Source organism: Dasypus novemcinctus, assembly GCF_030445035.2.
Source record: "Dasypus novemcinctus isolate mDasNov1 chromosome 12 unlocalized genomic scaffold, mDasNov1.1.hap2 SUPER_12_unloc_1, whole genome shotgun sequence".
In the NCBI taxonomy this organism is placed as follows: Eukaryota; Metazoa; Chordata; class Mammalia; order Cingulata; family Dasypodidae; genus Dasypus; species Dasypus novemcinctus.
Genome location: NW_026688129.1, coordinates 1,453,193 through 1,476,609, shown reverse-complemented (window position 1 = coordinate 1,476,609; position 23,417 = coordinate 1,453,193). Strand labels below are relative to the sequence as shown.

Below are 23,417 nucleotides of genomic sequence, written 5' to 3'. Positions count from 1 at the left end.
ATGCTTAAAATCAAAACATGCTCCATTAGGTTAACTAGAGAATTGTTTTTTTAAAAAAATCCTGCATTACTATGGAATTACACCTAAATACCTTGAAGTTGAGAGTTGAGACCAGCTCCACATAAGGAACAGCTGGACCAGGAGGCACCACAGAACTTAAGAAAGAGACACAAGTAGGAAAAGATGGGAACGGGGGACTCAGAGCCTCAAGGATGAAGGGCCTCAACCCACGCTTCTACGACGTATTTACTGAATATCTCAGGGATGGGAGTAAAGTTACTTTTTATTCTTTTAGATAACATTTTGCCAGAGCAATCATGTCCGCGTTTTCCCCCTGTATGCCCTGCACAGTTTAAATGTTTCTCTCTGTAGAAGGCACACGTTGTTCAGAGCAGCGTTCGCTCCTGAAAGAACCTAATGTTCTAAGGTCCTACCCCCATCTGGGGTATGGAAACATTTTAACCTCCAGCCATTAGCTCCACAGAGACTTAGTTTACACAATTCGTAAAGATATTATTGAATGAGCCTGGACAAGCTGCTTTCGTTCATTTCACAGAATGAAGGTAAATCATCAAAATCTTAGCAAATCAGTTAACTTTTTAGAGAATGATCAATTGTGGTTTGATTACCTAGAAGACAAACGTTTACATTGGAATGAGAATTTTTAAAGTAATAAATGGAAAGAACTAAAGTTTTATTTAAGCCTCGATAATTGCAAGAGACAGAGTAGTTATTTGGCAGTGAAATGTTACTGCGGTCTAGCAACAGTGCAAATGTGAAGGTGCCTTAGACAGGAACCATTTCAATCTGCTCATTTTTCAGGGAGTAAAGGAACAAGTCAAGAGTTAACATAATGTCCTCAAAGCCACACAACCAGAATGTGATCAGTCTGGAATGAAAACACAAATGTCTTTATCTGTCCCTGTTTGAAAAGAAACTGAGAGTGGGATTACATCTATTTCAGCAGGAATGTTGGCAAGATGGTTATTCCTTTGGCCAGTCACATAAAGGCATAAGGCTCCAAGTTGAGAACAAACTAAGGAATTTTCACAATGTATTTTTAGTAATAACAAAAGTACTTTGGGGTTGAATGTAGTCCCAAACAATCCCCATTTCTCAATCTTTCTATCCTCAACACAGCCACAGCAGGGATATGCACTGGACCTACCAATGGCCACTGTCATTTAAACTGCCTGGTGGCATTTTGTTTGCATTATAAATGCAATACCTAAACTTTTAATTTGGAACGTTCACAAGAGAAACAAATATCAAACCACAATAATGTATTCACGTCTTTTTTTCAACAACACTTCTTTGTTTCTAAAAATAATTTTCTCCATTCATTTTTTATGAAATTTAATAATTCTGTCCATTGGTATTGGACTCATAAGCTTTCATTTGACAAATGATAGCTAAACATTTTCCACACTTCTCTTTAGACTGCTGCTCATGTCTCAATTTCTGAAAGTAATTAATTTATTGGGCCACTTACTAATTTGTTAAAATTGAGTTGCCTCTGAATTATCTTTGTTCATATTATTATTATTATTTTCTCAGGATGAATTTCTCAAATTTACATTTTGTGAAAGGTATTTTTATTTTATTCCTTAATTTTTTTTCATCCAAAGTGCTCTACCAATTTATATTGGCAACACTAAATTATAAATATAATCCACTTTTGAATCTTATCGAAATAGGCATACTTTTAAGAATATTTCACAATATATAGACAATAATGGAATCTTATTTTCATTCAGTTTTTTCCCCTTCAATATTAATTTTCAATAATTTTAAGGCTTAGTGATTTTGCTGGGTTTCTCACAAGGCATCTGTAGCAGTTTGATATGGTTATGAACTCCAAAAATAGATGTTGGATTATGTTTGTCATCTGGTCTGCACCTGGGCATGACTGAGTTCTGACTAGGGCTTTGATCGGGTCATGTTATTAGAGCACCCCACCGAGGGGTGGGGACTCATAGATAAGAGGCATGGCAAAGGACAGAGCTGAGGGTTTTTGATGTTGGAGTTTTGATGTTGGAGATGGAAGCCTTTAGCTGGAGCCCCAGGGAGAGAGACAGAGCTATTCGCCAGATAGTCTACAGCTGACCCTGTGGAGAGAGGCAAAACCTAGAGAGCCTCATAGTCTACAGCTGACCTTATGGAGGAAACATAGGAGCTGAGCCCAGAGGAGCCAAGGAAGCCTGAACCCTCACAGGTGCCGGCAGCCATCTTGCTCCCACACGTGAACATAGACTTTGGTGAGGGAAGTAACTTATGCTTATGGCCTGGTATCTGTAAGCTCCTACCCCAAATAAATACCCTTTATAAAACCCAACCAATTTCTGGTATTTTGCATCAGCGCCCCTTTGGCTGACTAATACACCCTTGATCAGGTCCCCTGGACATACAGTCAACTCCAGGCTCCATGGGAAAGTGATCCAGTCCCAGGCTCGGGCTGTTCCCTGCCCTCAGGTCCACTGGCTGCTGCCATGTCGGTGTCTCCATAAGGCAGTCCACAGCATGGCTGCTGGGTCGCCTTCGAGCAAAAGGCAGAGAGTGGGCACCCTACATGGAAGCTGGAGTCTCTTTGTGACCTAATTGTGGAAGCGATTTCCCATCATTTCTCCTGTATTCTGTTAGTTAGGAGTAAGCATCTAGGCCCAGCCCACACTCAAATGGAAATAAATAATAAAAAATTGACATGAGGGTGTAAACACCAGGAGGTAGGGGTCATTGGAAGCCATCTCGGAACCCGCCTACCACGGAGAGCCTTTGCAAACGCCTGGTTGTGACGTCTCAGTTTTTTTCTTCATGTTTTCTTTTGTTTTTAACTCATTTATAAGAACTATCTATTCAATAAACAAGCCCTTTGCCATATGTTTGTGTGCATACATATTCTTAAATGTAATCAATTTTCCTTTATGATTAACACTTTTTATGTAAAGACACTCTTCTCAGTTCCAGTAACATAGGATATTTTCCTTAATTATCTCTTAGAAATACTATTGTTTTAAATTTTATTTTTCAAAAGTTAAGATCTACAATATTTCTGGAGTTTATTTTTTAATGTATGAGCTCAAGTAAAGACCAAATTTTATTTTCTTTAACAGAGGTTATTCTTCTGCCTGAAGAAAACCTTTGAGTAATTTCTTAGTGCAGAGTTTCCTGTCACAAATTAGGACCATTTTATTGTTCTTCTTTTATTAAATTTCAGCTTCATTCTTAAAATACACTTTCATTTGGAATAGAATAGTAGATTTGCAAGCATTTCATTTTAAATTTGATGAAATTATACCATTGTCTGTAAAAACGTCCCTATCATATATTCAACTTTTATTACATCTTCAAATATTGCATCTACTCTATTCTGTCTCCTTCCTGCTAGAATTCTACTACAACCATTCTCCTTGTATCAAATGATTTTATTTTTCTAGTTTATATTTTACAACATATTTTATTCTTTCCAGACCTTAGGTTTGTTTGGTTGGTTTACATCTGGAAGGACGCAAGATGCATTTGTCATCCCATATCAACTTAACCCAATAAGGAATTTCAAAGCTAGCTCTTAGTTTCTGTGAGTGTCAGTATATTTTGGATAATCTTCTTTGTGGTGTGCCCTTCTTGTTCTCAATCTGAAGAATACAGGGTTTCCAAGACATTCCTAAAATGGTGAGTCTTGAACTCCAATGTGTTGGCTAGCTGCCAAATCCTGCTCAGGTTTTTGTAAGCTTCTTGAATCAACAGGTACCCCTTGAGGGAAGTGTTCCTGAAGGCCCAGCTCACGTCCTTGCTTTGCTCTTCCTACATCTTGACCACATGTCTCCATTTCCATATAGCTCGCTGACGATTTCCAGAAGAGGTCCTCCTTTTTAATTTCCTAATTGTTTTGGAGCCCTTGTTAACCTGAATTAGTCTTCCATTTCTAAAAGATGAGCACAAAAGTAATACATTGCTAATACACAAGGAATATGTGAATAGACTTTTGTCATAATAAATGAAGCATTGTTGAAAAAGCCAAGATCCCCTTTGCACAACTTCTAATTCCTGTATCCCTCACTGATGTTAGTATTGAAGACATCTTGGCGTGTCCCTCCCTAGACTGGTTCTGAAACGGTTTCCGTGTGTTCTTGTTAAATATCTAGAATTTGAATTTGGTTGTACATAAATTGTATCACCAAGTTAAAATTACTATGAAACTCATCAGTGCCATATCTTGAAACTATTTTTTATGTCTGTAAACAAAGTTATTTTATGCTTTTTAAGTAGTGGCATAGTATTTTATAGTATCAATAAATCATAATTTTTTACAATTCAATGCTTTATGTTTTTTAAAGATTTATTTATTTATTTATTTCTCTCCCCCCTTCACCCTGGTTATCTGTTCTCTGTGTCTATTTGCTGCGTCTTCCTCTTTGTCTGCTTCTGTTGTTGTCTTATTAATAGATGTTTAGTGTATCTCTAATGGGTCATTGTTAAAAACAGTGCTACCGCGAGCATCTTTGTATGCACATCTACATGCATGTGGAGTGCTTCTCTGGGTTACATACTAAGATGAGGAATAACTCATTGATGAAATATTTGCATTTAAAAATTCATAATAAAGTATCTCAATCACTCAACATCTATTTGTCTATTTATTTGTTTTGCCACATTAGAATATGGGAGGATTCACCCTTTTCCTACTAACTTTTCTCACATCTAATACTATCAAATATTTAAATGTTTGATTGCATGATATGCATTTTTATTTAGTTGTATTAGTCAGAAAAGGCTAGGGAATGCAGTGATTTTTTTTTTTTTAACACAAGTCCTAAATCATAGTGCTTAAAGCTTCCAAGTTTATTTTTTGCTCATGCAAAGTCACTTCAGGTTTTGTGTGATTGACAAAGCATTTGTCTCCATGTGATGGATCCAGGTTTTAATTTATACCAATCTGTGCTTGCACATTTGCTCCAGCAAGGAAAAAGTGAGCTGGAGAAACAAAGGCTGGAAATTAAATGTTACCAAAAGTGACATCCACACTCCACTTGCCATTATAAGTAACATGCACATGATTGAATTCAAGGGTATTAGGGAAAAGAAACCTTCTGCATGCCTGGAAAGACAAATGATAGAAGAACATGTATCTGTGAGCAAGAAGTTCAAGATGGATATTTAGCCTTTCAGAATAATACATGCAAAAAGCCACACTGCCACCAAAGACTGAAGGCAGATAATCCCACATTGCCTCTAACAGGAGGCATATTTATGGGAAAGTTTTAATTTTTTTTCAAAACTATCCACTTTTGGGGGATTGCCAATCAGCTACACACGACTAAATTACTGGAAAATTTATTCAGTGGGATTTTTTTTTCAAAATCCTAAATATAGGTTTATCTTTATTTGAGATGTTAAATTGCCTCTGTTTTGGGTGTAAATTTCCCTCTATTCTATCATCCATGGATTTGGGTCTTCTGAAGTATTTGATGGGGAGACAAAAGAGTTAATTATTTTGCTGCTATAAAATAAAGAATTTCTGACTCACTGCTAACTTTGCCACATAGGAGTTGTGGACATGCTGAGGACAAAATGTGTGTCTCTCTTTCCCCGTATATGTATTCCTTCTTCAAAACTTAGGATTTTATGTGCACTGATAAAATACAGCTAGCTGGTTATGTTACTGAAATGGAGGTTGTTAAAATGGCTGAATAAATTACCAGCTGCTTGCAGTCATATCTACTATACACACCGGTTTAGCAACTTCTTATTAAAGGTCATCCTTGACATAAACCAAGAGAACAAAATGTTTTACAAGCTTCTCAGGCAACACAGCACCATCAGAGGATAGTTTGATGCTATCAGTGTTAAATCCAATGTGAACATTTACAACTGTCTATTTTTATTGTGATGCATTTTATTCAGCCCTAGGTAGAGGAGGGATACTGAGATTAAATTATTCATTTCACAAATATTTCCATCACTACTGTGTGCGGTCACCACATCGAATAGAGTGGTGAGCTATACGTGTATGGTCTTCGATGGAGCTTACGGTTTTGGGGAGAAAGACAGTTATAAAGAAACACATGTGTACATGAATAATTACAGATTTTGATAGATTTTCTGAAGGACAAGAAGAGGGCTCTGTTAGAGTAATTGGGTATTATTTCATATGCGATGGAGGTGTCAGCTTGTCAAGAGTTAGGGAAAGAGGTCTGGAGAAAATCACATTATTAAGCCTAAAAGATTGAGGGATGTTCCCTAAAGCACAGTAAACTAACATGATTCTAACTCATTAGAACTTCCAGCATATATTGACTGGCAGCAACATGATATATATTACTTAAGCTAAAACTTAATAATGCGAGCAAAACGTGGTGATGTTGTTTTCCCATAACCATTTCTCCCCAATAGGAATACCACAAGCTACAAAAGTATGGAAGCATGGATTAACACATGATAGAGGTGATTGACCAAGAAATTTTTTTGTTCTTGTTTCAGAACCCACTTTCTCCCAAAGGATTATGGTAACACATAATTTTGAGAACTATATTAATCTTATGGTTGTAACTGTGATTACAATTTTCTAGAAAGTTTTCTTGTGCCACCATGACCAGAAATAATTGCTTTCTCTTTAGAAATACATAATTTTCTGCAAAATTAACCTGCTTCACTGTAAGTATTATACTTTCAAAGTTCCTGTTTTATTCTTTTCATTAGTTGTCACATATATAGATGGAAGAGGACAAAAAAGGCACAAAAATTCAATGTGCAACTCAATAATTTCTCACAAAGCTAACATTGAAGCAAACACCAAACAAGACATGAATTAAAACTCTACCAATGGTCAGAAGCCATCTTAGACTCTTCACAATCACCACCCCATGTTCACCTCTCAAACACCGAGTTTTATTTACCACCTACGCCTCTATAATTTTACTGCCTACACTTTTATCTTGAACCTTATGGTATACTTTTCTTAACTTCTGAAGTAGAATCATACAATATATATCTTCTTGTGCTTGACAGTTCTATGACTTGATCTTATTATTGTATGTTCCAGTAATTTATTTGTGTTCATTGCTGGAGAGTAGTCCACTGAAAGAGAGAGAGAAAGACAGAGACAGAGGGAGGGAGGGAGGAAGGGAGAGAGAGGTTTATCCAATTCTAACATTTAGGAACATCTGCTTTTTATCCAGTTTTCACTATTTCTAATAATGATATTATGCAAAATTCTTATGCATGTCTCTAGGGACAAGTCTTTTGAGAATTTTCAACTTGTAAAATAGGTAAAACAATAGAGAGATAGTACAAATTTACACCCCCACCAAAAGTATACAAAAATTTCCAAATGTTAGTTATCTTCAAATATAATACGATTTGATCAGACTTTAAAATTTCAAATGTGAGTATAAAGGTCTGTCATTGTGGTTTTAATTTGTATGTCTCTGGTAAGTACTGAGATTGAGCCCATTTCCATATGCATATTCACCATTTAGATACTATCTTCTGTAAAGTGCCTGTTCAAGTCTTTTGTCTATTTTCATATTGCTTTTTTGTATTGAGTTTTCACTTTTTATAGATAAAATGCCATATACTGAAGAGAAGATTTATTGCTCACACCTGCACAAGGATTTCTCCAAGTCTATATACCCTTGGCATTTTTATGTATTTGATTTTTTACAAATTGAAAACAGTTTTATTGAGGTATATATTACACACGATGAATTTGCCCCATGATACATTGGTTTTTGTAAATATATAAAGTTGCACAACCATCAATCCAGTGTTATCATATTTCTATCTCCTTAAAAAGCTACTTTGCACCCATTTGCAATCAACCCCCACTCCCACCCCATCCCTTGCAACTACTACTATGTTTCTGTCTCTGTAAATTCACTTATTCTGGACATTTTCCCTCGGTCACATTTCCTTTGGAACTTTTTGCTATATTTGGAAAAGAGTGAATATGAGCCTTTCATCTCTCCACAATTTCATGTGTTGCTGATTAATTTATTGTGACAATGGTTCAGGGTCAAAAGAAGTTACCAAAAATCCTCCAAGTCCCAGTTTAGCAAAGAATGTAATAAGAAAATCTTTTATAAGGAGTCAATATTTTAAAATCCCTTAATATAATTCTTGACACTTTTAGCTTTCTAGAATTAATATATTAAGAATTTACATATTTCTTTCATTTCAATAAATTGTTAAACATCTTGAAAGTTTTAATAAATGTGTGTATCTAAAAAATGAAATCCTGAGATATATAGTATTTTCCATCTGGCACTTTCACTTGGCATATATAGTACAAGTTCAGCACAGCCTAGGGCAGTTTTGCAACACCAAGGATCTTCTTTTAGGAAAACTTGATATTATTTTACCACAGCTCTCCTCTGGACCATCACCTGTTTCACAGTCAGCAGAATCTCTTAGGGACACTAAATCTGATGTACTGAGGGAGCCTTCTAAATTACATCAACAAGAGTTACAAGAGTTAAGAAAATCACTGCAGGAAAAAGATGGAACAATCAGAACTCTACAGGAAAAGAATCACAGATTATGTCATTTAATTGCTGCCACCCCAAAGCTAGAAGGAAAAGAACATGAACAAAATGATCCAGAAGTTAAGGAGATAAAGGACAAACAAGATGTTTTTAAAAAGTTACTTAAGGAAAAAGACCTCTTAATCGAAGCCAACAGTGCCAAGTTCCTTTCGTTAAATGAGAATTTCACTAACAAAGTGAAGGAAAATGAACTTTCAACGCAGGCAGTGACAAACCTGAAGGAGAGAATATTAATTTTAGAAATGGACATTTCTAAACTGAAAGAGGAAAATGAAAAAATAGCAGAAACATCTAGGGTAAAGGAAACAGAACATCAAGCATTACAAGAGGCTAATACCATGATTTCAATCATGCTGCAAGAAAGGGAGTTTGAGTGCCAGGCAATGAAGGAGAAGGCTCTTGTTTTGGAACAACTACTCAAAGGAAAAGAACAGGACAAGACTGGGGAGTTAGATCAGCTTTTAAATGCAGTGAAATCCATGCAGGAGAAGGCAGCTATGTTTCAACAGGAGACAGATCAAGTCCTGTTGGCCCTGAAAGAGCAACAAATGGAAAACGGTGCCCTGCAGAATGAGGTACAACATATACATAACAAGGAATTACACTTAAACTGGGAGCTAGAGAGCCTGCATAAGCATGTTTTAGAATCACAAGACTCTTCTACTCGTGAAGCTTTGGCTGCAGAAGACAGGGAGAACAGCCTAAGAAAGAAAGTCACAGCACTGGAGGAGAAGCTACTTTCATCCTCTGATGCAATGAAGGATGCAAGGTGTCAAGCCAGTTTGCAGGTAGCATCATTGCTCGTCGAACTCAATGCAGTCTCCGCACAGAGAGATGAAACTGCACAGCAGCTTTCCATCTCACAAGAACAAGTAAAGCGGTATGCTCTCTCACTAGCCAACCTGCAGGGGGCACTAGACCGTTAACAGGAAGAGGAAAAAGCGATGTATTCTGCTGAACCAGCAAAGCAAAACCACCTTGTAGGGGAATGGAAGACAAAGGCAGAAAATCTGGGAGGAAAACTTTCATCTCTACAGGAACGTTTGGATGAGGTGAATATTGCATTACACTCAGCAACGAGACTGAGAGAACAGTTAGATGGGAAGGAGGAACAAGTTAAAAATCTTAAAAAACAAAATGCATGCCAACAACAAATGCTGGATGAGGTACAAAAGAAACTGATGAATGTACTAAAGAGCACAGAAGGAAAAGTGGACAAAGTCCTAATGTGAAAGCTCTTTATTAGATACTTTCAGAGACCAAAAACCAAGCTTCGTGAGGTATTAAGATTAATGGGAAGCAGTCTGGGTATGAAAAAGGAGGAAATGGAAGAGTTGTTCACTGATAACCAGGTTGCAGTTACGAGGTAGATGAGTGGGTGGCTTGGAGGATCAAAGAGTGTTCCCAATACATCTCTGAAACCTAGTCGACAGCGTGTACTTAGTAGTTCTTTCTCAGAACATTTTCTGAAATTTCTACAAAAAGAGTCTCATCCATCTGTGCCACCACCAAAACTTTCTGCTCATGATATGAATCTCCAACATCCACCAGAAAGGACCCAACGAGCCACAAATGTGCCACCACATTTTAAATATACAGCAGCGTCCAGAACCAGTACAAGAGTACCTGAGAATCCATTCTTCGCTCCCTGCTCTGCAGCGGTGCCTCTAATCATTAGAGCGGTGGCTCTAATCTAGCCTTGCTAGACTCGGAACTGGTGGGCCTGGGAATCTTCTTTTGAAACCCAACTCAGATGTGTTGCCATTTACAGATCTGCCATGCTACCTAACAACACCACTGCAGTTATACTGAAAGACTCTAAAGCAACAGACAATTAAGACAGAAACGACTGTACCACTGTGAAACAAGCAAGCCACCCATAACCATTATGTGTATATATGTATATATTTTATCACAATGTCACCTTCTAGAAGAAGTCAGGTGTTCGTTTGTACCTGTACTATCGTTATACTTAATAAAACTATTTTTATACTTTTAGAAATTGCAGGTGTCATAGAACAAGTGTGCCATATAATTTCCCTTTTTCCCCTCTGATGTAAACCCTTTTAAACTAAATCATGTATATTTGACCATAATTTACCAAAAAAAAAAAATGCAAATAGCCATAAAGTAGCTCTTCATTTCCTTCTCTGATTATTTTATAAGCGACAAGCCCTGTGACTGGTTGCTCACAGCACATCTCCAGGACACAGTAGATTCTGGAGGGGAAGGCCGGGCTCTCGGCAGAGACAGGCAGCCAGCTGTGCCATGGGGCAGGACCTGAGGATCACCAGGGGTTGACAATGTGAGAAAGCATCTCTGCTGGTGCACCGAATTGGGCAGTTCATATCCTCAGAAATGTAAGTTTTATGCTACATAAATCTCTATTATGACTTACTTGGTTGAATTAAAAGTATAGGAAGAATTCCTGAGAATTCTATGCATTGGACCTGGCTTCCAGTGCAGGACAAGGGTGCTGACATCCAGGCTACAGGTCAGGGAGGACAGAGGGAAGAGTGGGATGAGGAGGAGGGATTACCGGCAGGACCCTGTTTCTTCTCCGAGGAACACCCCACATCACTGTTCTCACTCTGATCGATACATACTCAGTAACTTGATGAAGCCCAGGCAAGTGGATGTAAGAACCTGCTTCTGAAATTGCTCCCCACAGAATTAGCACAGGGATCCCCAAACCCATGGTCCTTCCTCTCCTGACTCTCACTCCTGGGCTCCTCTCCCCCTGGGCCCCTTCCCAGGGACTGCACGGCCACTGCCACCACCCTCTCGACTAAGACAAATTCTGTCTTGGCTCCAGGAAGACACGCCTGCCTTGTTGCTGTCATAGCCTCTCGATCCCCTTCCCGATTCCATGTGCCACCCCTTTGCAGTCCACCCAGGTCATCTCACGCAGCTTCCCCTATCCAGAAAGTCCATTCCAAGAGCCCACTGCTGAAACACTAGCATCTGCTTTATAAATTGGCTTTATGACTCAACCTTTTCCTCTCTCTCCACCCCATCTGCTTGTTGGAAATCTATGCCGGATTCAGGAGGTTCAGGTCACCCAACTTCAAAGCCTCTAAGACCTTCCTGTCTCACACAGTGATACTCACATGCAAAATGATGGGATTGACATACAGAAACTACTCCATTCCTACCCTTCATTGTACCAAATGGGTTTCTCTCATTAATATCATTATTATCTGTGTAAGTAGTAACTCTAAGTGATGACAATATTAAAATAAATTATGTTTTATCATGGAGTAATATCACTAATGCACAAAAGACCAACTAATCTGAATGCCTTGGAATTTCTTGTAGGTATTGATCTGTAGCTCTTCTGGCCATATTTTATATGTACACACAGAGATATAGAGATAATGGGTCCCAGGGTCCTGTGTCTGTGCATTTGCAGGGATGCAGGCCAAGTGAGTTCCTCTCTCTTGGAAAATGCTGAAATCACACACAGAAGTGAAGCACAAAGTATTTCATCAAGAGTCATGGATACTCCATGGGACAGGTGAAAGCTGAGTGCCCTTCCCAAGAAAACCTAATGAATGCGACTCTATGACAGAAACACCTGAGATTGAGGGCTCAGTAGTCCTAAGAAGAGAAGGCAAAGGCAGTGAGGGAGGTAAGATGAGGCCAGAATGAGTTCTGCCCTTCAGGGAACCCAGGAGGGGGCTGGACTGAGTGGGATCAGGACCAACGAGCTGAAGCTCTTCCCAGGACCAGGGAGTGGAGGCAGGAAGGGCCTTCCTGCCAGGGTCCTGGGCTTCCTCTCTCATCTCACCTCCAGCTTCAAGTTTCTGGCTCCTTCCCTACTCTGAAAATCACAAGTTATATTCTTAGAGACATGCCCATCAGATGTGGGCAGAGGCTAGGCTGGCACTGAGGATGGTGGAAGACATCATGGCTTTCCCTTTTGCCTTGGCTATGTGCTTTGGGAGCCCCAGCATGGACCCCAGTGACTGTCCACATCTGACTCAGCAGAGATATGAGGGAAAGGCCAACACAGGGTTTAATCGGATTAAGGAGAGAATGAAGAGAAGGTATACAAGTTAAAATAGTGATGACTACTTTCTAATATTGACACTGTGATGGTGATACATATAATTGAATAAAATGAATACCTTTGAATTTTACACTAGAAATGTTCGAAGTTTAAGGTATAATTCAAGGAAACGAGTTGAACAGGGAGATCAAACATTGCCAGAAGAAAAGAGAAGGGGCTTGAGTTAAGAATTACAAAGTTGGAAGAGAAAAACTGGGGACATTCACTATCCACTTTGTAGTAATAGTTATACAGATATATGTATATATAATCCCTGTATTTTTTATTTCAGTAAATTATTCTCAGGAAAAGGAATAGATTTTAATTAATTTTGAACTCTAATGTTCTCACCAAGGGAGTGTTTGAGTAGGTGAAAGCTCTCTTGCACCTCTGCTGTTCTCAGGGTTCCTTCCAAAATCCTCGAGTTAACTTGACCCATTTACCTGGAATTTCTGCATGGTAATGAACTTGGTCAAAGTGTGGACATTCCCGCCCCCCCAAATTTCTGAAAATTATGCCTATGAAGTTTATTCATTGATCATTTTCTATTGTCAAGTAATGCTTTACCTGAAATTTTCCTTGCATTCTCCAGAATTTCCCTATTACCTTGTCAGTATAGATTCTCTTTTTTCATGCAAAGTCTTTGTTGTAGGGTTCCATTGGTTGCTCCTATCCCATAGACTATGACACTACTTCATCACCACCTAAATTTAATAAATACTGAGCGCCTGGGAAGGAATGAGATTTATCCAGCACTCCACTTCCAGAACCAAGCATGTTGAACTCGGCTGTCATACAAGTCAATGTTATTTTGTAAAGATTGGTTCTGAGAATGAAAACATACCAATGTTATAGCAGTATAAATAATTCTGAAAAGTCTTAAAGAATGTAAAGATTTTAAACAGATGTAATGTAATGCAGGAAAGACTAAATAATGGTGACACAATCCCAGCATACAATGAAATGGCCTCCATTTCAACAGAAAGTTATTTTTTCAACAATTTATTCAAGGTAGAAATATGGAATACCTTGACAGAACTAGTAGCAAAATGGCTGCTCAACAAAATGAATTTTCAATATTCTCATTGACTAGTGCCTCAAAACTTCATTATGTTATTATTACTGATTCAAGTGTTATAAAAATCTTAGCAATCTTGACACGAATATTTATACATTTTTTCTTAAAAAAGGAGGTTTGAGATCACTTTTCAGTTTCCTATAGTCGTATTTTTCACACCTTTCAACTGCCTAGTGCTACAATTGCTAATTAATTAACAATGCAGGCAATTTTTAATAGACAAATAGCTAATCTAATGAACTGTCAGGTATTAGGCAACCTAATCCTGGATGGTATTCAGCGGAGGACAGTGGTGTTAGTCCTGTGGGACAAGGAGGACTTAAAGCATGAGGATCAACTCAGAAAACTGTTTCTGTCCAACTGACTTCTAGGAAATCGCTGACTGGTGAATCCTTTCCACTGAGAGACAATAACGCATTCACCAAACAGACACACACCAGGCTGCTCAATTCAGTGATACCTGGGCTGGTATTGGAACATCATCAGTAGAAATGTCCCATCCATGTCTAATTGCTCAATTTGAAAGGAAAAGTTAGATGTGCACTACATACTGCATCATTAAGGTTCACCTGGAAGGTGTGTGTCTACCTGGAGCTTCCTTTGGTGACACATCTTGGAGAAAACATGATTCCTATCACAGAGAACAGATCCAGGTTTCTGGATTACTCATGAAATCACTGCTTCTCCCACTCTCTACCACGGATCTCTGGACCTGTGACTGTCGGTGACTTCCCACTGGTGGGCATGAATTTAAGCAGAGGTGAGACCATGGTCACAGCTTGTAGGTCTGCATAATAGGCCTGAACTCTAGGGGTACCTTTGACTACACAGCACTCCACAACTGAGGATTCTCATGGCAACCTCAGGAACCAGCACGTCCTCCTAGGGTCAACTTTCCAGTCCTTCCATGCTCTCACTGTGCCATCCTCTTGCTTCTCCCCAAGGTAATCCTGTACCATGATCTTCCCTCATTAACTGAAAGTATTTGTAATTCTAGAAACCACTTACATGATTAAGAAACTTTGTATATCCTTCAAGTCTTTTTTCTGATTCTGATCAAATTACTCAAAAGAAATTATGTTCTGCCCTTTGCTACAGATGGAATTGGTAGAATTCATTGTCTCATGCTTTCTGCAGCAACTACAAAATGTAAATCTGATACCCAATTGTCTCTAGGGTAAAATCTTGGCTTACCCTGAGCAGTTATGTTCCTCCTTCACTCTCCTTCTATCTCACTACCTTCTCTCCTAGGCTTCCATGATTATCACCTGCCTCCACATGTTCTCTTTACTTCCCAAACTCTGCCATCAAAGAAAGAGTTTTCAGTCACCCAAGATATCTAACCTGTATCTCTTTCCTGTCAATTCAATTAATATTATTGAATAACCATCTTAAAATATTTTACATTGAAGTCCATCAGTTCTAGGAACTGCTTTTATGTATCCACGTTTCAAGCTCAAAACATGTTTTTATTGCTATTCCCTTTGGATGAACATGCATATATACATTCCTACATATTATAAAATACTACATGTATACTGTGGGATTTTTTTCTGCTGCAGAATGTGCTTGAAACTGTGAACAGAACATGCATTGAGCATCTCTGTAAAGGTCTCAGTCTGAGAATTTCAAGACAAAATTGTGACCACTCTGTAGAGAACCGTGTTCTCAAGGAAAAGGAGGAAGTGGGTAATCCTGGCATGGACATAGGGGTATCATCTAAAAAACCTACTTTCTTTTCTCCATCTCATGTGGCATCAAGTAATAGGCCTGTACACTTAAAGACGGTTATAAATTATGATTCAATGCAAAGGCCTCTAAATTAATATCACATTTGTTAAACACACACATATGTACAGAGCGTCAAAAATATATAGTAGATATAAATGCTAAAACAGAATAATGCATGATTTTTCTCATACAAACTGCACTCGTGATACGTTAATTTAGAAACAATATTTCAGGCATGTATCAGTCATTCGTTAGCATATTATTTTTCCCTAAAATAGACAATGTTTATAATATAAATGCATCATCAAGCTCCCCATTATAGTGGACTGTGATGCCAGTAGATGAGGAAAAAGATTGTGTCCCCCTCCTCCTGCGTGCTGCAAGCCACAGGTTTCTCAAGGCTGAGCTTGGCTGACAGTCCTCAGAGAGGCCAGACCTCCTCAGAGACGCATGTGGGTGGAGTCCAGCAAGCTCCCACTGCCTGCACCTCGCCCTGCTTGCCCAGCCAGAAAAGGCTTCCTCATCAGTGTGACTTGTGCTTGAGGAGTAAGAGTTCCTCTTACTGGTAGTGAAGGCCCACGTGTTCCTTCAGTGCCAAGCACAAAGGAAAAGACAGGAACCCCCTTCCAGAACAGGCTTCAGGCTGCTGGCTTTCTGATTCCCAGGTTCCTGGGGAGAGGCTGGGACATGAGGGGGATGGACAGTGCTGGGAACATGATCCAAGTGTCCCAGCCCTCCTCCCAGGCAATGCTTACCCACCTCCTAGGCCACTACCCCCAGGCCAAGCACCAGAAGAAATTGCTTTTAACTAGGCTATACTCAGGTCTAATTCTAATCCCCTTCCCTTGAGCTAGCATTTCCTGCCTATTGAGGTACTGTATAAATTCACACCTGCACCTTCCACGAGGGGCCAAAGTCCTTCAGACCCCCTCCGTTCAGAGAGCTTCCCAATAATAAACTTCTGCCTGCCTGCAAGCCTCAGTTTCTGGGCCCAAGTGAGTGCCACTTTTTTCTCAAACAGGTCCAAATCAATAAATTCATCCTGACCCATATTTCTTTTCAGAGATCTCAAAACTGTAGCTTCAAGAACAAAATCTTCTCTCTCCACAAAAAACTTTAAGGGTTAAAAACACTCTAGTCCAGATCCCTGCCTCTTATGAACATTGAAAGAGTCATACCATGGGATGGTATTTTGCTATCATTATTGCCAACTCATGCTGAAGCCACCTAGTAAGACAGAGAGGCATGGGTCAGATCTGGAACCTGGCAAAGAGTCCACGGGGACATCAGTAACCTCTAGATGGCTGTGGGACCCCACAAACGGTACTGCCACCCAGAAGACAATTTCCTCCAGAAGCCAGGAGAAGCCCAGGATATTCCTCGAGGACTTAATAATTGGGCCCTCCTCGGAATTGATGGGAGAGGAAATCAATCAAAACAACAAACAGCTGCAACACGTATCCTGCCATTAGCAAAGTGTGGAATAATTTATAGTTTGAAAGCAAGCACCAAGCTCTCTTGCTCTCTTGCCTTCACCCTCAGTCCCGGCGCTGGGGTGCCCTGCTCCTGCCTTCTGCACCCTTCTACCGGTGATTTCTACCACATGGATCAACATGCAAGTAAAACCTGGACATTTATAATCTATAGTAGGAAACTGTAGTCTCTAACTCAGCCTGCTTGGTCACTTCTCAGCATCTTTCTCTCTACCTGGGACCTGTGATCTGTCATTTTCTCCCATTTCTCCTCTCCCATTTTCTCCCATTACTGGCCTAACTCAACAGATGTGCTCTTCTTTTTTCCCCTCGATGTGCTCTTGAAATTCATTTCTGCAGGTCAGTCAAGAACCTAGACAAAATCTGGTAACAATGCCATGAACTGTCAGTAGCCTCTTGATTAGTGGAAACAGAGGGTCCTTAAGGTCCTTGAAAATAATCAGAGGGCAGAGTCAGCTTTACAACTCTCACCGGAGAATCTAGCTATCTTACATAGAGATGGGGATTCTCTTTCTGAATGATGAGATCATTCTCCTTTTAAGAATTTCAAACAAAAGGATGAGATGTCACTCATTGCTGACAGCAATCTCCTCATTGATTGTAGAAGAATTCTGCCATCTATGTCATCAACTCACTGATTAAAGTCCAGGAAAGACCCTTGTATTGAAATTAGCTCAGTGCTTTCTTGACCAAACAAATGCTCACTTTACCTGATTGAGCTGACAAAGTCTACCCATTACACCAGCTGAAAATGGGCAAAGTAGAGACTTAAATCTTGAGGCTTTTCATATCCTGCTTGAGCCCTGAATCTCAGCAGAGGTGCAAGAACACCTCCTCTCCAGATCATTGAATTTGCCCAGAGCAACTAACAAAATGATCCCAAAAGGCAAGGAGTATCTACACCTGCAAGCAAAACATTTCCTTCATCTGCCCTATAAGATCTAAGTCTCCATGCTCTCTGAAGGAGAACAAGCATCACTATTTCACACTCAAGATAGAGGAATGAACAAACATAAGCAAGGATGCAACCATGCACCAAAGTAGATCTTGTTATCGCTCAAATAACAGAAAACTTTTAAGTGCTGATTTAAAGGAAGTGGTTACCAGACTTTCTTTTGGGAGGGGGAGAGAAGAGAAGGTGGAAATCAGGATATTTTTAGGGCAACTGAATTGTTCTGCATGACATTGTCCTGATGGTTATGGGCCAATATACATTCTCCCAATATCTATACAATTGCATGCTGAAAAGTGTAAACTATAATGAAAACTATAGAGCATAGGAGTAGCAGTGCACCAATATTCATCAATTTTAACAAATGTAACATACAAATGGAAGAAAGTATTCATAGGGGAAATGGGAGAGGCAGACAGGTAGGTTATATTGAGAGCTGTCCCCTTGGTGGACTGATACAAAAGCTTTTACTGAAGAAGACACATGGAAGAGGAGGGAGCTCTGTTTCATTTCATCCTGGGGCCATGGGGAGAGAGGAGTCACTCACCTGTCACTTTGCAGCTGAAGAGAACAGAGCAGCTGAGCAGCTGAGCAGGCCTGGAAGGAACGAGCCCTATGACAGAGACTGAGGCAGGAAGCCCTGGGAGACCAGGCAGAGGTCTCCTCCCTCCGGCTTCCACTCGGGGCAACTGACTCTGGTGAGAAAACATTCAGCAGGACTCTTAGGGCCTTGTAACTGTAAACTTTTACCACAAATAAGTACCTTTATAAAAGCCAACAGACTTCTGGCACTTTGCATCAGCACCCGGTTAGCTGACTACTACAGCTGTAGTCTCATTTTTTTTCATATTAACAAACATATGGATTAGTTAGAGTGTGAAAAATGAGAATACTCAGAAATAACTGGTGTTGTGAACTGGCCAACCGTATTTCAGAATATTTTGGCTGTTCCCAATGTGTTAAAAATTGAATTTTCATACATCTGGAAAATATCATGTGCTGGTAAGCATGGTCATAAATAATCGACATGGGATGAATCTACTAGTCTCTGACAACTTCCATCTTGTGTTTTACACATCAGTTTGCAAGGAAAACCACCTTTTCTCCAGAGCTCTGCAGTCAGTGTGCTCTGCTACAAACAATGATCTCAGTCTTGTTTTCACCATTCACCAATAAGGGCAGCCAATCCTCCTCACAACTTTTGTATGTGAATTTTAAATAAATGAACTAGAAGGGAAGCTAGGCATGATTAAAATCAAGACAGTTTTTCTGTTTCCACCTTATTTCCAGTCTCCTAAGCCCTAAGGCTCTGAGAGGGAAATCATTAGTAACTGGCCTCCCAGCCAGGGCCTCACAGGCGGGCTAGGTTCAAGCACAGCCCTGATCAGCACCCCCTCCTTCAGTCCTTTCCTTGACAGAAATACCTGAATACAGAAATACCCATGTGCCACAGACCTGTTATTAGGGTTGTCCTGATGGACATACACGTCCCTGGAGGCATGAGATTCCTATGGCTGTTTTGAAGAGGATATATTTTGGAATCAAAGTGATGTGGGCTATGGGTGGGAGGCTCTTTGTCTCTTTAGAGATAACCTAAGCTCTCTGACTTGTGGGTGTGGAACGGTAAGAGGCTGCAGTACTAACCTTAGTAACAATGGCAAGGACTCCAGTTTCAGGAAACAGTTTAACAATGCAAGGTTTATAAACTTTAAGTATTTAGGGGAAATGCAAACGAAATATGCTAAAAGCTTATCTAGAATGTATGAAGCCCAAGCTAAAAGATTACTTAAGATGTGAAAGATATATATGCTAATTGAAGCCTATGGAAAACTGAAACAAAGGGACCATTTGGCCTTTCCTCTCTGTATAAAAGGGATTCAAAAATCTTGTTGGGGGGGGGCACGGGATTGAAACAGAAAGCTCCCGAGTCCAGCCGGCCATCAATAAACCATTTTTCCTTCTCAAAATCATTCCTGAGTCCTGGCCTCTCTATACGCAAATAATTGAACCTCTCTCAAATTCTACAACATTTTTGGCGACTCTGCCAGGACAGCAAACGAAGGCCAGAGATGGTAGCATTTTGCTGCCCCTTCCAAATCCCCGAGGAAGATGGGAGGACTCGGGTGAACCCCAAATCTGGGTGCCCCTGGATTAAATTTAATCCAGAAAAGATGTGGGCTCCACCAGAATCTTCCCGACAAAAGTCAAGGGCAATGGAAGATCTGAAGAGAAAGATTCTGGATGAAAAAGAACTCTGAAATGGAAGAAGGTAAGACTCCCTGGGTGAGCACAGTCTGGAAAGCCCTAACTTTAATTGCTAGGAAGGGGAGGCTGATCACCTCACAAGAGAACCCTAGTAGCCCCAGAAAATTGGGGGGAAGCCATTCTCTCTAGGCCTAGGAAAAGGAGAAAAACCAGGAAAAAGCCCTGGTGCTTTAGGTTTGTCTTAACTGCATGTTAAAAGCTGGTACTAGCCTCACATCCACTAAAGGAGTGGAGTCTTGATTTTCATAGGAAGGGCTCTTTATAGGTTCGAGTCCTAATGTCCTGGAGAAAAACTGGGAAAAAGCCCTGGTGTTTTGGGTTTGTCTAACTGCATGTTAGAATCTGGTACTAGTTTTATATACACTAAAGGAGTGGAGGCTTGATATTAATATGAAGGGCTATTTATAGGTTCGAGTCCTGACATCCTGGAAATTGGTCTGGATTAAAAAGAACAAAAACTTGGTTACAGGAAAATGAATTGGCTTTTCTAGTGGAGCTTGGTCTGGGTGTAAAGTTAAACAGTGGAAAAAGTCTAGCTGAAATCTTTTCTTATGGTGCTACATTGTGAATGAATTCACTTTATACCAAATGTTAAGTGTTCTAAGGTTTCTGATGGCTGTGGAGGCAGCCATGCTGAAAAAATATATACAGAACTTGTGGGTCAAATTAGTAACCTTTGTGTTTCTGTCTGTGTCAGCTCAATGCTAGTGTTGGAGTTGTGTTGTTATGTAAAGTAGAATGCAGTAGAGCTAGAACCCTCCCTTGCCATTGGCAAGGGAGTGAAATGATTATGGGGCAAAACTGAGGAGTCTGGGTGTTTGCGGAGTCTAGATTTTTGTGCATGCTGTGCTGTCTTGTCTCTGGTCTGGCCCTTTGCCGGGGCTTGAAGGCCATCTGTGTCTGCGCCACACACCCAAGTTTGTTGGGGCTGCCCCAGTCAGGGTGGCTGGGTCCCCTGGAGAGTGGCCGAATTTGAGTAAGTTCTGTCTGCCCATTTTGGCCTGAAAGCTGGAAAGGGGAGAGCGGCTTGCCCCTTTCCAGTGAGTCCTTCTATTCATAAGCCGCAATCCTGTTTGATTGTTGTATACCCGACTGCCTGGAAAGGGGGTACAAAGCAGAATCAGAATAAATGCAGTAAAGTTCCCTCCATAGGGTGTCAAAGTCAAAATACATTTGCATTCTGCCCAGGTTCTTAGAAGGTATTGTAGTAACTTTAAGTAAGAGAATGTGTTCTGTGAAAGTAAAATTTGTCTTAAAGATATAAATAATTATGAAAGTTTAACAAAGCATTGTTTAAATTAAGGTATTTAAACGGCTAATTGCAGAAAGTCATTATTAAACAAAAACTAAATTGATACTAATAAAAAGTAATTTTATAACAAGGAAACTTGACGGCAGCTAGCCTCCCCTCCCAACTTGCTTCCAAAAAACTGTTTCTAGTATTAGCTGCTACTAAGTATTTAAAGTGAAAAACAGTTCATAATTTTAACAAGCTTCTTTAGTATTAATGGCAATTATATGTTGTAAGAAGTTTGCCTGGTAACTTAGTATGTGGGATATATGGAATGTGTTTTTATTGTTAAAGAAACAGAAGATGATTTTGTCCTAAGATAAAATAATTGATTATTGGAAAGAGTAGAGTGTGGGACAAAACCTGCATGAATACTGAAAGTGTAGAAGGTTTGTGGAAGGAAAATTTTATGATTAAAATTAAGTAAAATCAGTATACAAAGAAAATCCGTTTTATCAAAATAGCCTCTTCTGCTTTAACCTCATCATTTGCTCAGTGTTTGAAGAAGAGTCTTACCTCTTTTAAAAAAACTTATGTTCTAGAAATCAAATCCTGAAAAGTAGCTTTTTATTTCAAACTAACTACAAGAGATTTATTCTTTTACCTTAAAAGAAAAATTAAAGTAATGGTTGAGTTCATTTAAAATGTCATAAGTCGAATGAAAAGTGTTTAAAAGTATTAAAAAATAAATGCGTTTTTAAAAAAATTAAGAAAAACTGTAACTAAGAGTTAAAATCACTTATAAATGCATTTATATTATAAAACAGTGAAAAGATAATAACTGAAATTATAGCTACGTGAATTTAGCCTGAACTATTATTTAAGTGTAAATTCTAAACTAACCTTTCCTTTGTTTATGGTTACTTCAAGCCTAACCTCACCCCTTGCCTTTGCCTATGGTTATTTCATAATAGCTTCTGCCCCTACAGGCCAGAGAAGAGCTGGGACATAGCTGTCTCCTGTCCTGGTATTAGCAACCTTTTCTCTCATGAATTCAAGTGTACACTAAATAAATTGCTGCCTGGTGGAATAAGGTTAAATGACCACTAGAGTTTTATCTCCAAAATCAAAAAAGGGTGTGGAAGGGGAGAAGTCTCCTGCCTTAACAGTCAGAGTTCCTAAGAGTGGCAATTCATGAGAGAAACCAGTCTGACTCCCTGAGGCTTCAAATAGCCTCAGTAAATATATATAAAATTAATCTCGTTGCTTATCCAAAATTCTGCTAAATTCAAAGTAAAATACAAAGTTCTAAAACAAAAAATATTGCTAAAGCATTGAGAACATTTTAGTTACAATCGATTAATTTAAAAAAAAATTCTTGTGTAAAACTGCACAGCCATAGTGCAAATTAAGAAGTTTCAAGAGTCTTTGAAATGTTTTGCATTCACACTTGTTTTGTAAAAATTAAAAGTTTAAAGTAACTAGAGTTATGTTTTTGTATTAAACTATTCATGTCTGCCTATTTATTCAAATTGTTGAAGTTAAATACGCAGTTATATAAGTAATATATATTTCTGAACCCCAAATTAAGCTAAATAGTATATAAAATAATGCAAACTATAAGTAATATCAGTAAGTTGTCTTTCTGTGTCTAACTCTTTGTGTCTGCCCATTTGCTCAGTGTATATCTTCATACATCAGAATAATAATATCAAATTAACAAATCAAAATTCTTAAAAAAGCTCTATTCAAATTGTTAAAAATTAAATATGCAGTTATATATGTAAATATTCTTAAAGCCCAAATTAAACTAAGCAGAATAAAAAAGTCATATAAAAATCTGATTATTGAAACAATTGGGAAAGGGCCTCCTCTTTGCAAGAGCTTTAAAGGCAAGACGAGGTGTAGCAGATTAAACCTATCTACTAGGCTAGGGAATTAAAAATCAGTTTGCCCGGTAATTTCCCACTTTAAACCTTTTGTCAGCCATTAATGTAAAAAAAACAAAGATTAAGTTAGTTTTCACATAAAGAAAAAAAAAAGTTGATTATTGTAACCTGGCAGCCTGCTGCCCCA

The 23,417-nt window shown here is 39.0% G+C and overlaps 1 pseudogene; it reads left to right on the top strand.

Moving 5' to 3' along the window:
* Positions 1-212: 212 nt before the first annotated feature.
* LOC101429630 (thyroid receptor-interacting protein 11 pseudogene) overlaps positions 213-23,417 on the top strand; it is a 166,978-nt pseudogene continuing 143,773 nt past the window's right edge.